Source organism: Rhinolophus ferrumequinum, chromosome 12 (genome assembly GCF_004115265.2).
Source record: "Rhinolophus ferrumequinum isolate MPI-CBG mRhiFer1 chromosome 12, mRhiFer1_v1.p, whole genome shotgun sequence".
Taxonomy (NCBI): Eukaryota; Metazoa; Chordata; class Mammalia; order Chiroptera; family Rhinolophidae; genus Rhinolophus; species Rhinolophus ferrumequinum.
Window position 1 is genome coordinate 10,655,573 of NC_046295.1, and position 13,452 is coordinate 10,669,024.

The window sequence follows — 13,452 nt, forward strand, 5'->3', positions numbered from 1 at the left end:
AGTGAACGTTTTTAAACAGATTTGGAGGTTCCTTCCCTTATGGCTCTGCTCTTTTCCTGATTTATTCAGCCCCAATATCCAATCACCTATAAGCAGTCCCCATCTCCTCTGATTTAGGAGGCCAATCAGACTGCAGCTCTTGATTTGAACCCTAGGGGTAGAGAATCTCATAGACATTATGGTTCACTCAGTGGAAAATGCATATAAATTTGGCTCTCATCAGTGGTTCCTTTTTTACTGGGGTCACATCCCCTTAAGTGTTTGCCTGCTTTTGTTTGCTCTTCAGTGACTTCAAACAGGCTCCCCCGCCAAGTGTTCAATTGCCAGATTGAATTTGCAAAAAAATTTGGGAACATAGCATGTAATTACAGAAATTACTTCCCTGTAAATGTTTTGTAATTAATTTACTTCCAATTTAGGATTTTTTTTTTTTTTCAATTTCTCAATCTGTGGAGCACTCTGGCCTCTTTAATAGAACTTGAATTTTTAGGCTATCTTACCATTAATAGTCGTGTTTAGTCTCTACATAGGAATTTTAATTAGTTTTATGATCACAAATTTAAAGTTATATTTCTAAAAAATATTTGCCTTTTTATTAACTAACCAGAGATGCATATTTTTGTTTCTATCAGTTTGGTCTCAACAACTTGAAAGGTTCAGGTTCACTTTGAGTGCAAGCAGATATTATTATTCAATTCAGATATAATTAAACTCCTCGTTAGAGCTATTAGTTTACTCCAGAAAATGTTATTTAAGGAGATGAGAGTATATTGGAAGACAAACAAAGACAACAGAAAAATCAAATAGAGGGATCAATGCATTGCCCAGAAACTAACAAATTATTGACCCATGTATATGCATTCTCACAAGAGAAAGCAAAGACCTACAATCAATAAAATAAAATATTAGGAGGGAAGTTTCTTAGCTAACATGAAAATTGAAAAGGCATAAAAAACATGAGTGTCTTATATGCGGGCATGATATGTAGTCAATCTAGAATTTTAGTAAATTTTGTTTCATTTCAAAGAACGCTTTAATTTCTACTGTCTATAATGTTGTACCATATTGTTCTGCATATAGATGATACCATCCCCTTCTCATCATGCTCTCAAGAGGGAGAATGAAAGTAAAGTAGTGTGGCAAGTGTGATACTCCCAATTATTTAATAACCTCACCAGACACACGCTGGCTCAGAATCCCTCTATAAATCCTGGTCCACACCATCTCCCAGGTGCCAACAATGGATACAGCAGTAGCCTTTTCCACTTACAGTAAGCCAAACACTAATGATTGTGTTCCATTTTATTTATTCCCCCCCCCCCCCGCCCCGTCCTCAGTTCTCTAAAGGTCCATGTCACCTCTTGGTATATTTTCATTTTCACCCAGTTTTGGTCTACTCTAGCTTTGACCTTAAAGAGCCATGCTCTGTGCTCTTCTTGTCTCAAATGACTTTTCTTACCTAATAAGGACCTCAGTGGGGTTTTTTTGGGGGGACAGCTCCTAAAACACTGAGTCTGTTAACCAAACCTCTGCTCTTTGCTGCCTACGACTGTGGACTACATAGCAAAGCCTCACTGTCCTCGCTGTTTTTTCCCCATGACTGCTAATTTTGCAAGAACAAAACACAAATAAGTATCTCAATTTTTTGTCGTATTTATTGTATTAGCGAACTCTTTCTTCTGTCTAAATTAATAGACATACAGACCAAAACTAATATGGCATCTTCACGATCTCTGGGTTTTTGAGACTTTTCAGGGACAGGGAAAACTAGGAAGAGAATCACACATTTATAAAGCTAGATTAGATCACTTAGTTTTGCCTAATTCAAGACAGAAGCATCTCCTCATCCTTGTAAATCTCAGGTACTATCATAAAAACAAATTAATGCAATAAAATGTTTTCCTAACAGAATGCACATTCTAGAATGCATTTAATGTACTATTGATTCCTTGCCAAGAGGAGAAAGATGTCGAACTGTTCTTATTTAAGAAGAATTGCACTTTGAAGACTGGCTGTCAGTTCACAGCAGGAAGCAAATGTTTCAAAAAACAAGCTGCTGTTGAGCTGTAAGAAGTATGAGAAAGTGAAAACTATAAATTCCATGTTTTTCACTTCTTTCATTTTTCAGTGGACATTTATAAAGTAAATCCATGTTTCCTAAGTTCTGACATGACAGTCAAGGAAAATAGGCCAAATTGTTGCAGCAGTTATAATCACGACAGAGTGACATATCTTGGTTTGATTCTCATATTGACAAGAAACAAACACCAGGAACGTACAGGATAAACAGGCCACCAGAAGTTAGCCACAATTGCTAATTACACAACCTTTAAGTTTCTTCTTACTGTGTCATTCAAAGAATCACTATGATGTTGCCCTGAATATGATTTTCTATCTTTTTCAAGCTGTTGAACTTAATATCACTGCATGTTCACTAATTTTATTTTCTTCCCTCCCTCCTTCTAATTTATTTATTTTGGTTATTCTCCTATACATAAAGGACCTACATTGTTTTTCTCTGTTCTCTTTTATCTTTTTGGTGTATATTCCACCCTACTTCTGATATGTTCAAAATCTACCCATCCTTCAAGGCATAAGTCAAATTCATGCTAACCCTTAGGCAAATACGAGTATCTCCAGAGAAATATATAATTCTTGTCTTTGAACTAGCAATGAATTTATCTGAAGCAGTCTTTTTGCACCTAATATTGTATTACATGGTCTAATAAATAATAATAATAAAATCTAATTACCTCCTCCTTGATTTTCAGTATATCAGGATGAATTAATCCTTACATATCTTATAATGGGCATATCAATTACAAACCAATCACTGTTTATTTTTTAAATGGTTATCTAGTTACACCAAACATAATGGGGCTCATGGACAATGGAATGCATAGCTGCTGTTAGGACTCGCAGAAGTGACTCTTGGTGTCTGGACTGGCAGCAAACGTCCAAAGAACTCATGGGAAGGTTGGTTGTTGTGTAAATTCAACATAGTTTCCAAGTTGCTTCAGGGGATCCTGGAGGAAATTATGAAAGAATTTGGGCAAGCTGCCAAATTGCTACAAATATACTTTGGGTCAATTACACATGTTTGGTACCATATAGTTCTCTTAGATATCAAATTCTAAATATAGTTGGCCCTCCATATCCACAGGCTCTGCATCCTTGGGTTCAACAACTGCAGATTAAAAATGTTTGGAAAAAAATTTTGGAAAAAAATGTTTGGTAAAAAATTAATTACATGTTAGTTACGTTGTTGCTGACATGTAATTAGGCCTATAATGTTTGTGTCTGTACTGAACACGTACAAACTTTTTTTCTTGTCATTATTCCTTAAACAATACAGTATCACGATTATTTGTTCCATATTCCGAGTAATCTAGAGATGATTTAAAGTATATGGGAGGATGTACATAGTTTATACACAAATTCTACGTCAATTTATATAAGGGACATGAGCATCTACAAATTTTGATGTCTGCAGGGGTCCTGGAACCAGTCTCTGTAGATACTGAGGGATGACTATATTTCCAGATCACCCTGCCAACCAGTATGCCAGAGTTGACTGAGAAAAGGAAAAATCCACTACATGTACAGATTCTAACAGTTTGGTACAAAATCATTTGTTTCATAAGAGGTAAAATAATGATCCTGGCTACTTATTGGGTACTAATAATTTATTAATTCATAATCACCATTAGTAATTATCTAACATGATCACTAGGAATTTATAAGTGAACTATAAAGATGGTGTGTGATTTTAAGGACATTTGTATAGATATCTTTTTCTTAAATGTAATTTTCAGTATATAAATAGCAATCATATTAGCCTAAACTACCACTGCAACCCAGGTTTGATGCAGTAAGGATTAGTGATTTTTCTCAAAGGTTTTTATGTTTTTAATGCTTTCAGTTGAATAGATTTTTTACAACTTCTTTTCTAAAGGTCAAGTACATAAAGTTAAGCTTACTTAAATAAACTGAGATTGGCTTGGTGCTGAAGTGAAAAAATTTACACATTTTAGTTCAAAGGGTTTTGTGGTCTCTGAGAATCACTGCTACCATGTTTCTCTAAAAATAAGACCTAGCCAGACCATCACTTCTAATGCGTCTTTTGGAGCAAAAATTAATATAAGACTGGGTCTTATATAATTTAATATAAGAACAGGTCTTATTTTAATATAATGTAAGACCAGGCATAATATAATACAATATAATATAATGTAATATAATACCAGGTCTTATATTAATTTTTGCTCCAAAAGATGCATTAGAGGTGATGGTCCGACTAGGTCTTATTTTGGGGAAACACGGTAGGTTGACAACAATATCAGAGATCATTGCTGCGTTATCTAAATACATCTTATTCCTCTGATAAATGGTAATAATTATGAAGATTATGAACATATGTCGTTAATTAGTTTGCTTAAATTTATAGTGAGATCTCCTGGAACTCAATATTATAAGGAATTAAGTGAGGAATTACTACCTGAGGAGCTAATTCTTCAAATCGCTAAAACTATTTCATCTAAATACTTGGGTTTATTTGAAAATTTTGACAGAACTTTTCATGAATTTATTTTTTTTGGTTTTATAAATATACTATATTCAAGATAAAACATTGAGTGAGGAAGAAACTTGAGCAAATATTTATTCATGCTCATTGATATTACAGATAAAGAAAATAAGGCTGCCAGTGGCAGACCCAATACTATTAATTGAGATTCCTTATTCTTTTTGACATTCCATGTTGATTCCAAATAATATTATCTATGTTTATTGTCCCAGAACAATCTCTTTGATTATCAATTATATCCTACCTTTTGTTTGAGTGTAGTATAACTCCTAGGGATGTTTGCTGTGCTTTAAAGTAAGTAATTCATTTTGGAGTTTGGTATTTAGATATACCAAATTTTAAAAGGTGGGTTGATTTTAATTCTAGATTTATGACCAATTCCTAAATAAATAGATGATAGTGAAGCTAATTAACATTTCCTTTAGTAATTAAGTATTGCGTTATTTTTAGACAGGTCTCAACTGGAAATTTAAGGATAAGGTGTAAATTTCTGCGTCTTTAATTAGCTGTGTTATAACCGTTAAGTTTTTCAGGAAGAGAACAGCATGCTTTCTAAACAACCACTGTTTATTAGTTCAGTTTCAAACATTTATGTAAGTCATTTTCATTTTATTGTACTGTTGGGCTGGCATCAGAGGTAAGGGTTGGTTGCTTGTTAGAATTGTAGATTCTTGGGCCCTACCCAAAATTGACTAAGTAAAATCTCTATAGAGAAGGGGTCAGATGATCTGCCTTTTAAACAAGCAACAAAGGGATTTTTGTGCATATTAAAAATAAAAACACCTGCCACTTTGGTTGACTCATCAGGCATTAACGAAATATAAATGTTTTGTTCATTAAATTTCGGTTCAGAACTTAAAATAAGATAAACCCCTTCCTAGATCCCATTTGCATTAGATCTAGGACTTATATTTGGACTTTGGCTATTGATTTCATGTTATGTCTGAAGGTTCGGAAATACCAGGATGGAGCCATGTGAAGAGAGAGCCTGAACTCCAGCAAAGACCCTGGTGTTTCAGTCCCTCCACAATGCTCACCCTCTAGAAATGGGACTGATTTTTTTTCCCTACCTTGAACCATACCATTGTTTCAAGTACTTGTGGTTAAGTTTCAACTATATGCCATAAACTATTATGGCAGTCAATTCTTGTTTTATATTCTAAAATTATGAAGCTCTCACAGACTACTAAGAGGCAGAGCAATATTAAATGCATTCATTCATTATTTAGTGACTATTCAGAGCCTACTAGGTGCTGGAAATAGAACAATGGAAAAAAACTGTTAATTTCTGTTTTTATTACATTTTTATTACATTTCTGTGGGTTGGAGATCCAATGAGTGAATCTCCTGAGATAGTGAAATGTAAGCAAAGACTTGAAAGAGATGAGAAAATAACGTATGTGGCTATCTGGAAGAAAAGTACTTCTGGTAACGGGAACAGCAAGGGCATGCACTCTGAGGGAGGAAGAAGCATTCTGGGTGTGTTTTAGAAACAGCAGTTGTAACTGAAGTAAAATAATCTGAGGATGATAATTGCCCATCAGGTAATGGGGAGTGGTAGAAAGATAACACAAGGAGCTTGTTGGCCTTCCTAAGAACTTTAGCTTTTACTCCAAGTAAAATAGGTTTTAAACAGAGAAATGACAATGTTTTGTGTTTTTAAAAGTCACTCTAGGTGACGTGATGAATAGACTGTAGACGAGAAAGGAAGCAAGGTGGTCCAATGCTGTAGTACTGGTAAGAAATGATAATGAGTTAGACCAGAGTAGAAACAGTGGCGGTGGTAATATGTGGTAACATGCATTTTCAATTTATTTTCTCTGTGATTTTATTGGCCTAAGTAGAGGAATTGAATGGGTCCAATTGGCATACAGCGAGAAGTACCTCTGTTGGTGAGAATTCAAGACAGTTACTTCAAAGTTGGCTAGGTTCCCTTGTAGTCTTCTCCACATACGGTGGTACTGCAATGATTATTGGACTCCTAAATAAAATTATTACCAAGAAAAATGTGGGTTTTGCCTCACGAATTGGGTATGTTGCTATTGCAGTGGTAACTTGAAATGAGTAAACACATGAAAACCAGCTACCTCAGAAGTTGCTCTCTCTGTTATTCTGGTATTACAAGCAATCACCTCTAGAATGTGTATTTGGAGAAGTAGTACTAATAAGGAGTATAGAATGACAACCTCGGCAATAAAACTATTCATAGAGTAGGTAGCTAATCAATTTTTATAGGCAAAAGGTATTTATCAGGCTTAATTATCTAAATAAAAATCTACGGTAATTTGTAATACCTAGATAATTTTTCCTATAAACTCCTCTCTTTTGCCAGGGAGGGGTAGTCTTCTTTAATTTTAATTTTAAGCACTACAAACATATATATGTTTGTACATATATACACACACATACATATATACATATATATATATAGTCTTTACTTATTATTTTTTTTTTATTTTATTTTTTAATTTTATTGGGGTGACAATTGTTAGTAAAATTACATAGATTTCAGGTGTGCAATTCTGTATCACATCATCCATAAATCACACTGTGTGTTCACCACCCAGAGTCAGCTCCCCTTCCATCACCATACATTTGATCCCCCTCACCCTCATCCCCCACCCCCCAACCCCCTTACCCTCTGGTAACCACCAAATTACGTTCCCCAGATTAATTTTCAAACCCCGTGGCCATCCTGTGGTCACCGACTGCCCTCCAATCCCCTCACCCTCCCCCCCACCCCCCACCCCTCCCGCCCATCTAGCAACCCTCAGTTTTTCCTCTTTGTCTCCAAAACTGTTTCTGATTAGTTCATTCACTTATTCTTTTCTTTAGATTCCGCAAATAAATGAGATCATACGGTACTTATCTTTCTCTGTCTGACTTATTTCACTTAACATAATGTTCTCTAGGTCCATCCATGTTGTTGCAAATGTTAAGATTTCTTTCTTCTTTATGGCTGCGTAATACTCCATTGTATAAATGTACCACTGTTTCTTAATCCAGTCATCTACGGATGGGCATTTCGGTTGTTTCCATGTCTTGGCTATTGTGTATAGTGCTGCAATAAACATAGGAGTGCATAAAGATTTTTGAATTGGAGTTCTGGATTTCTCCGGATAGATACCTAGGAGTGGAATTACTAGATCATAGGGTAGTTCCATTTTCAGATTGTTGAGATACCTCCATACTGTTTTCCATAGTGGCTGCACCAATCTGCAATCCCACCAACAGTGCACAAGCGTTCCCTTTTCTCCACATCCGCGCCAGCACTTGTTGTTTGTTGATTTATTGATGGTAGCCATTTTGACTGGGGTGAGGTGGTATCTCATTGTGGTTTTTATTTGCATTTCTCTGATGGTTACTGAGGTTGAGCATTTCTTCATATGTCTGTTTGCCATCTGTATATCCTTTTTAGAAAAATATCTCTTCAAGTCCTCTGCCCATTTTCTAATTGGATCGTTTTTTTGGAGTTGAGTTGAGTGAGTTTTTCATAGATTAGTGATATCAATCCCTTATCAGATATATCATTGGCAAATATCTTTTCCCATTCAGTAGGATCCCTTCTTGTTTTATTGATGGTTCCCTTCGCTGTGAAAAAACTTTTTAGTTTGATATAATCCCACATGTTTATTTTTTCTCTTACTTCCCTCGAGCGAGGGTGTATATCAGTAAAAATCTTACTCCGGGTACTGTCTGAGAAGCTTCTTCCTATATTTTCTTCTAGGTATTTTATGGTTTCAGATCTTACATTTAAGTCTTTAAGCCATTTTGAATTAATTTTTGTATATGGTGTAAGGAGGTGGTCCAGCTTCATTTTTTTGCATGTGTCTGTCCAGGTTTCCCAGCACCATTTATTGAATAGACTGTCTTTACTCCATCGTACATTCTTGCTTCCATTGTCGTAGATTAAATGGCCATATAGGCGTGGATTTATTTCTGGACTCTCTATTCTGTTCCATCGATCTATGTGTCTGTTTTTATGCCAGTACCATGCTGTTTTGATTACTGTAGCCTTGTAGTATAATTTGAAGTCAGGTATTGTTATACCTCCCACTTTGTTCTTATTTCTCAAGATTGCCTTTGCTATTCAGGGTCTTTTATGGTCCCATATAAATTTTAGGATTATATGTTCTATTTCTGTGAAAAACGACGGTGGCAGTTTGATAGGAATTGCATTGAATATGTATATTGCCTTAGGCAGTATGGACATTTTAACTATATTAATTCTTCCTATCCATGAACATGATATGTGTTTCCATCTATTTATATCTTCCTTCATTCCTTTCTTCAGTGTCTTATAATTTTCTGAGTACAGATCTTTTACTTCTTTGGTTAAATTTATTCCCAGGTATTTTATAGTCTTTGGAGCGATTGTAAATGGGATTGTTTTTTTAATTTCTCCTTCTGATGTTTTGTTATTGGTATATACAAATGCAACTGATTTCTGAATATTAATTTTGTATCCTGCTACTTTACTAAATTCGTCTATCAGCTCTAATAGCTTCTTGGTGGAGTCTTTAGGGTTCTCTATATATAGTATCATATCATCTGCATACAATGATAACTTTACTTCCTTCTTACCAATTTGGATGCCTTTTATTTCTTTTTCTTGTCTGATTGCTGTGGGTAGAACTTCCAGCACTATGTTGAATAGAAGCGGAGATAGTGGGCAACCTTGCCTTGTTCCTGATCTTAGGGGGAATGGTTTTAGCTTTTCCCCATTGAGCATGATGTTAGCTGTGGGTTTGTCATATATGGCCTTTATTATGTTGAGATATGATCCCTCTATTCCCACTTTCTTAAGGGTTTTTATCATGAATGGCTGTTGGATTTTATCAAATGCTTTTTCTGCATCTATTGATATGATCATGTGATTTTTATTTTTCATTTTGTTAATGTGGTGTATCACATTAATTGATTTGCGGATGTTGAACCACCCTTGCATACCAGAGATGAATCCCACTTGATCATGGTGAATGATCTTTTTAATGTATTGCTGAATTCTGTTCGCTAATATTTTGTTGAGGATTTTTGCATCTATGTTCATTAGAGATATCGGCCTGTAGTTTTCTTTTTTTGTGGTGTCTTTGTCTGATTTTGGGATCAGGGTGATAGTGGCTTCGTAAAAAGTGTTTGGGAGTCTTCCTTCCTTCTGGATTTTTTGGAAGAGCTTGAGGAGAATAGGTGATAATTCTTTTTTGAACGTTTTGTAAAATTCACCTGTAAAGCCATCTGGTCCAGGGCTTTTGTTTGTTGGGAGACTGTTGATTACTGATTCAATTTCCGTGGTGGTAATCAGTCTATTCAGGTTTTCTGTTTCTTCTTGAGTTAGCCTTGGAAGGTTGTACGCCTCTAGAAAATTGTCCATGTCTTCCAGATTGTCAAATTTGTTGGCATATAGTTGCTCATAGTAACTTCTTAAAATTTTTTGTATTTCTGCAGTGTCCGTTGTCACTTCTCCTCTTTCCTTTCTGATTTTATTAATTTGGGTCCTCTCTCTCTCTTTTTTAATGAGTCTGGGTAAAGGTTTGTCGATTTTGTTTATCTTCTCTAAGAACCAACTCTTGGATTCATTGATCTTTTGTATTGTTTTTCTGGTTTCTATTTCATTTATTTCTGCTCTGATCTTTATTATCTCCTTCCTTGTGCTCCCTTTGGGCTTATTTTGCTGTTCTTTTTCCAAATCCCGTAAGTGTGAAGATAAACTGTTGATTAGTGATGTTTCTTGTTTTTTTAGGTAGGCCTGCAATGCTATGAATTTCCCTCTTAGGACTGCTTTCGCGGCATCCCATAGATTTTGGGTCGTGGTGTTTTCATTTTCGTTTGTCTCGAGATATCTTTTGATTTCTTCCTTGATCTCCTGCTTGACCCATTCATTATTTAGTAATAAGTTATTCAGCCTCCATGAATTGGTGTGTCTTCCAGATTTTTTCCTGTAGTTCATTTCTAATTTCATAGCATTGTGATCAGAGAAGACAATTGGTATGATTTCAATTTTCTTAAATTTATCAAGACTTGTTTTGTGGCCTAACATATGATCTATCTTGGAAAATGTTCCATGTACGCTTGAGAAAAACGTGTATTTTGCAGCATTGGGGTGAAATGTTCTGAAAATATCGATTAAATCCAAGTGGTCCAATGTGTCATTTAAGGCTGTTGTTTCCATATTGATTTTCTGTCTGGAAGACCTGTCCCTTGTTGTCAGAGGTGTGTTGAAGTCCCCTACTATAATAGTGTTACTGTTGATCTCTGTCTTTATGTCAGTCAGTACCTGTTTTATATATTTAGGTGCTCCTATGTTGGGTGCATAGATGTTTACTAGGGTTATGTCCTCTTGTCGGATCGATCCCTTTATTATTATATAGTGTCCATCTTTATCTTTTAGTATGTTCTTCATTTTAAAGTCTATTTTGTCAGATATAAGTATTGCAACTCCAGCTTTTTTCTCGTTTCCGTTTGCATGAAATATCTTACTCCAACCCTTCACTTTCAGCCTGTGTGTGTCTTTTGTTCTGAGGTGAGTCTCTTGTATACAGCATATACAAGGGTCTTGCTTTCTTATCTAGTCAGCCACCCTATGTCTCTTGATTGGAGCATTTAATCCATTTACATTTAAAGTGATTTATTTTGAAAATTATAGTAAAATGGTCTTGGAGGCCCCACATAAACAGAAAAATAGAAAATTCTGTTTGGAACATTAAATTGTATGTATGAGTCCAAGTACCATATTTTATTAAATCAATAGTACATTTAATTTTAAAGACATAAATATGTGAATAAAAATCATTTTTAAATTGATACAACACAGTATTTCATTTAAAAAATCTGTAATAAAAGCAAAACAACACATTTCGAATTGTTTTATATTTATTCATTGAAGTTTCAAATTTTTATGATTGCCCTCATGTGTGAGACTATCTATTAGCGTCTGTGAAGAAGTCCATGTTTAAAAAAGAACATTACCTTTAAAAATAAGTGGAAAACTTATAAGGAAGTAAGCTAGTTAAAATATTGTAACATAAAAACATAAGGTAAATTGATAGAGAGATACAATATAGTAGGCAAATTATGAAGATTTTTTTGGATAAAATTTCCTGTGTCCTTTGGAAACTGATAATATATTGGAAATGTAGACTCAGCAAAGAGAAATAATGTAAGACCAAAGAAATGATATATGCACAGCTGTAAGAAATTATTAATCAATTTACTCTAAAATTTTTGCTAAATAATAACATTGTTAATTTAAATGGTGTGGAGGTTTTTCTATTTCCTTTAATTACAAAATATTTCATAATACAAAATATATAAGTATATAGTTATACGTAAGAAAAATTAAAAAAATAAGTATTCATGTACCAACATCATGCTTAAGAAATAGACTATTATGTAAATTCTTATTAAGTGCCCCCAAATTCTGTAGGGTTTTCCTCATATGGCCTTAGGATTCAGAGAAAGTGATGATTCGGAATTTTGTTCCTCATCTTCTTATTTTCCCTATATTTTTTACATTCACTACTATAGTAATAGAGTATCTCATTTTGCTTGTTTTTAATTTTTATCTAAATGGTACATACACTGTCTTTTTGTTATTTTCCCCTTTAGCTCAGACATCCATTAGTATTAATACATGTGGCTGGAATATATATATTCATTTTGAAGGATATAGCATGTTCATTACCTTATTACATTGTATCACATTGACTCCATAAGAATTTCAAATTTGTTCTTAGTAGCTTTAACTTGCCAAATATATTACTATTTTTTAATCAAGTTTAATATAATAATACACCATAGGTTTTTGATACATTTAAAAATATTGTCAAATATTTTGGCATATGAAACACATAATGGATGATGTTCATTTGTGCAACAGCTTCTTCTTGGTCTGCTCATCATAAATATTAGCATCTTTTCATTCCTTTGGTGGTAAAGAGCTGCTGCTTTATATAACTAACTTAATGATGGCTAATGTAATTAATGTCTTCACTAGTAAGACTTTTGAAATGGATATAATTTCTGTCAAAAAACATGGCTTGTGAATATATGAAGATTGCAATGAAATAATGAGTTTTCTGAGTCATTAGAATGGATATAGTAATCAGTAAGAGCCATTAAGAACATTTTATTTATGAGTTACTAGTTTATGATGATTATTTTTAATTACTTAATCCTAAGTCTTCTCACCAAACTCCACCCCATTTCAATTGAAATGACCAGAGAACTATCAGAAAAGAAAACCTGCTCCAGTAGTTGAAACAGGGAACGATATCTTTCATATGCCAGTGAAATTAAACATTTTGACTTTTTTCCCTGCAAGGTATGTTCAATGAGATTATATTTGGGTAGGGAATATTAGACTGTAATTCATCATCATAAAAAAGAATAGATGGTTTGTGAAGAAACAGAAGGTGTTCCAAGCTGTCATCTGGTTTTGTATGCTAAGGACTATAGTTTAGGTCAGGCCATGGGGATTTTTGTACTTTATATTTTGTGACTACCTATGGATTACGTATGTGACTGTAGAAAGTATACTTGCAACAAGGACAGAGAAAATATAAAATGTTAACTCTTGGCAACTTGGGTTCTACCAAGAGCGTTTTTTGCAGTGTGCACCTACGGAGGTTAATCATGCCAATTAGAGAAGTAAGGAAGTTCCTCAGCTATCTTCAAGGTGCCCTTGAGACAAGCAAAGAAAAACTGCACATCAGTGATGTTAGCTTCCTTATGACAGAAGCTTATATACTAACAAATTGTCAAACTAAAGCTATGGGAACGCTCAAGAGATGGCTAAAACTCAGTGGTTAATGCAAGTTATTTTGCTGGTACAGGCAATAAGCCATCGGATACTAATTAATGGTTATGAA